Genomic DNA, 3,665 nt, shown 5'->3' on the forward strand with positions numbered 1-3,665 from the left:
ACTACATAACACATCAGAGACAATTTCAAGGGCCGTTTAAACTCTTCTAACAGTGGAGCTTTTAAAAGAAACCAGTAGAAGCTTTTATGATTTCTGGCAAGTTGCTCTACTAATTCAGAGAGCATAATTGAAAGAAACTGCCTTTTAAACTATTTTCCTTGTTTTACTGTTGGATAATGAGAACTGGAGTCTCCCCACAAATCTAAAGGGATAATGAAATACCCATTTCTGCCTTAAATGTCCTGCTCCACGTTACTAGCCTGGGTATCCGTAAGTCGGTTTGCAGAGAATGCGGGCCGTCAAAATACTCATAGAAAGGTATGGTCACCAGTACTTAGACAAATGAGCTAACGGCAATAATTCTAAGGCTCATCTCAATTATCTTTTTCCATTTCTTAGAATAACCTGGCTCATGAACTTTTTATTTAATACAAAAACACTTACATCCAAGGAACATCAGAATCTATTTTCACCAAAATATTCAGAGTTAAGAGTAAAAATGCTCCTCTATTTCAGCCTATTTGAGCCTAGGCACTGAGACACTTATGACCATAACACTGAAAAACACTTCAAGAATAGACTTTAATTCTGTAACCTAATCAAGGCACAAAATATTTATAACCATCCACACACTTTTTCTACAATGGTAAAGTAAATATTTTACACCTTAGAGACAGGTATATATTAGATATGCATGGATATTAATTGTAAAGGACTTTGGGATCCTTCAGTAAGAAAGCTATTACATAAATGCAAGATAACAAGTAGCATCACTTACTGTTCTGGTATCCTCTTAATGGAAGCGCATAATCACAGTAATGCCTATTTTCATGTGTACTAAGTTAAGGGTGACCTTTTGTGGCCTTATCCCCAAATCTTTTCCGAACTTAGGCCACTCTAAACACCAGCTTAACATAGTTTTCTTTCTTCTTAGTTTATTCTATAGCTAATTTAACTGGCAATGACATGATTTCCTTTGGTTTTCCTATTATACCTTAGCCTCAAAAGAATTAAGCAGAATAATTTCAGAGGCAAAGTCCCTAATATGGACTGAGGCTGAAACATCATAACTCAGATCTAATTACATACTATATTGAGACAGCATTGTTTCACTTTCCTGAAAAGCCTTAATGCCAGCTTCCTAGCCATCTGAAAATCTAAGACCAAACACTTACTTCGCATCCAAGGAGACCCCAAAATCTGAAGTTTGGTTTCCCCTCTCCTTACTGTTCACTTCAAGTTTCTGAATTCTTTTCAGGCAGACAATGAGAACACAGACTTTATTACAATCTCTCCCAATGCTTTGTGCTTACCAATGTATTTTGGTTTCAGCTCAGAGCGCATACTTAGAACTAAATTATAAACCACTAAACAAATGGGTGTTGTAATGGGAAGACTGACTGTAGAAGTGTAAGTGGCGCCAGTATAATATTGCTCAGGTCCATGTAGAATACAAATTCAGTACAGGACCACAGGTTCAGATCTTTGATCTCCCTTTTTGCAGAGGCTGTGATGTATAAAACCAATTCTACTGAGCAGACAGTACTACACTGAATATAAATTATCCTTTAACTATAGCTAGGCATTCTCGTGCTCACATTTAAAGAAACGCTGCAAGGATGAACAAGGGAGCCATGAAGCAGTAAGACTTCTTCTGGAGAAAAAATACGAACAAAGATCTTAATGGACCTTACAGAAAAAAAAACAGATTTTCCCTCATAAATATATCCCTGTTATTTGGTGAAAATGTAATTAAAATGAAGAATATTCTCTCTCTCTCTCTCTCATACACAGACACACACACACACATTCAGTGCACTATCGCTTGGTATTTCCATAAAGAAAAACTAAGTGAGTCTTACAGCTGCAAGATTTTTTTTAAGCTATACTAAATTTAATTTTAAAATCTGGGCACCATCCATCCAAATTGCCATGTACAGGTATCTTTTCCAGTTCTTTCTTAAAAGAAAGAGTTTCCTGCCTACTGAACTAACCCCTAGGTCCCCAGAGCTTAGCTATTAATATTCTCACCTCATCTTTTACAATTCACAAAAAAAAACCCTCTCTCTCTTTTGCCAAGATGAAACGCTTAAGTGGAATTCAATGCGCTCAGACAGATTTTCTCCGCTGTATTTAAAATAAGCATTATTATTCTCTCTCAACTTTATTTATTTTATGCAAAATTTACAGTTTTGGAGTCATTCAAGTGTGGAGCTATTACTCAGGTTTAGGTATACATTTCAAATGCAGAAACAAATTATTTCTGACTACCTCAAATATTTCTGCTTTGTTATATTCAGTATAAAACTTTAGATTTAAATCAGTCCCTTTGTTTAGCTGTTGCACAAAGATGCTGGTCCTGGCAGTTTCCTTAGATGTTTATAGATGACTCTTTTGCAGTCTGCTATCCATATGAACACCACAATCTTTTTTGATAAGACAGTTGTCAGAACGTTAACTGAGCCCTACCCTGCCACAACATCAGCCCTTCTTATTGCCTACATACAGCAAGTCAAAATTACTTCCATTCTTTCACTGATAACAAGAAAAAAGTTGAAATTCATTTTTGGTATCTTCTTTGGATATTCCCTTCAATAAAACTTACATTAGTAATTGGATCTTGCGGGCTCAGTTTTTTTAATCTCACAAAAACTGAACAAGAAGCAAACTTAAGAGAACACTTAGAGTCTCGTCTGCCTTCAGTTGCTACTTGGTTCAGCAGACTCCCACATCTTGAACAGCTCCACACTTTCACCAAATGAGGCAAGCAACAGCATTTCATAAAATGATTGCTCCACAATTCATTCACTGAAACACCAGCTCTCAAGCTCAAAAATGGGATCGTAGTAGCTGAGCCAATTTTGCTCTACATTTATGGTTTCTTCAGCATCCCAGAAAGGCTAATAGCCCCTGCTTGCTTCTTGTCACGTATAGTACAGACAGTTCTTAAAGGCTACAATGCCAATGGTGTAGACATAAAAGGAGAGCTAGGCTCTGTTCCCCAGCTCGTCTACTAGGCTTCTGCCCGCAACCAGCCGGCTCTATGCTCTGTGCCATCAATTTCTTTCTTGGAAAAGTCATTAGTGAGCCCTTTATCCCCTCCCCCCCCAAACCAGGCAGGGCTCTCTTCCTCCCAGTGGTCTGAGCAGATGAAACCAAGTGCTGCCTGGCCAGCGCGTCCGCAGCAGCACAAGAGGCAGTGAGCGCGTCTCTCCCACAGCTTTCGATCATGTCGCAAGTTGGAGGCAATCAAACACGCGTCCGCTTGCGGTGGTTCCCAACCCGTCCCGGGGACTCGCACCCGGCCGGCCCTGCGCGGCTCGCCCTTCCGCCAAACTTCAGCCTCCACCGCAGCTGCTGCCCCCGCACCGCAGGGTCGACCGAGCGCAATCTCCATTACAAGATTACGATCGCAGCAACTCAAGGCTCCATGTGGGGCTTTCACCCCCGCCCCGCCCCGCCCCGCCCCGCCCCCAGCGTCTCGCACGAGCGCCAGGCACAGTGACCGCAGGCAGCCGGCGGGCGGGACGCGGGAGGCTGAACCGAGGGGGTAGGGCACGCTAGCCTCGGCCGCAGCCGCTCAGGCTCCGCGCCCTGCCGGCAGGGAGGAAGCACCGGGACAAGCCCCTCTCCTCCTTACCTTGAACTCCTTCCCCGCCGCAGCT

General features: G+C 41.9%; 1 protein-coding gene across 3 annotated transcripts in view; it reads right to left on the minus strand.

Annotated features, from left to right (window-relative positions):
* The window catches only part of PCDH11X (protocadherin 11 X-linked), a 1,731,112-nt gene that overhangs the window by 1,727,115 nt on the left and 332 nt on the right, over window positions 1-3,665 (minus strand). The window lies entirely within an intron of this gene.

This window comes from Gavialis gangeticus, unplaced genomic scaffold, assembly GCF_001723915.1.
Source record: "Gavialis gangeticus isolate Ggan-Ray unplaced genomic scaffold, GavGan_comp1, whole genome shotgun sequence".
In the NCBI taxonomy this organism is placed as follows: Eukaryota; Metazoa; Chordata; order Crocodylia; family Gavialidae; genus Gavialis; species Gavialis gangeticus.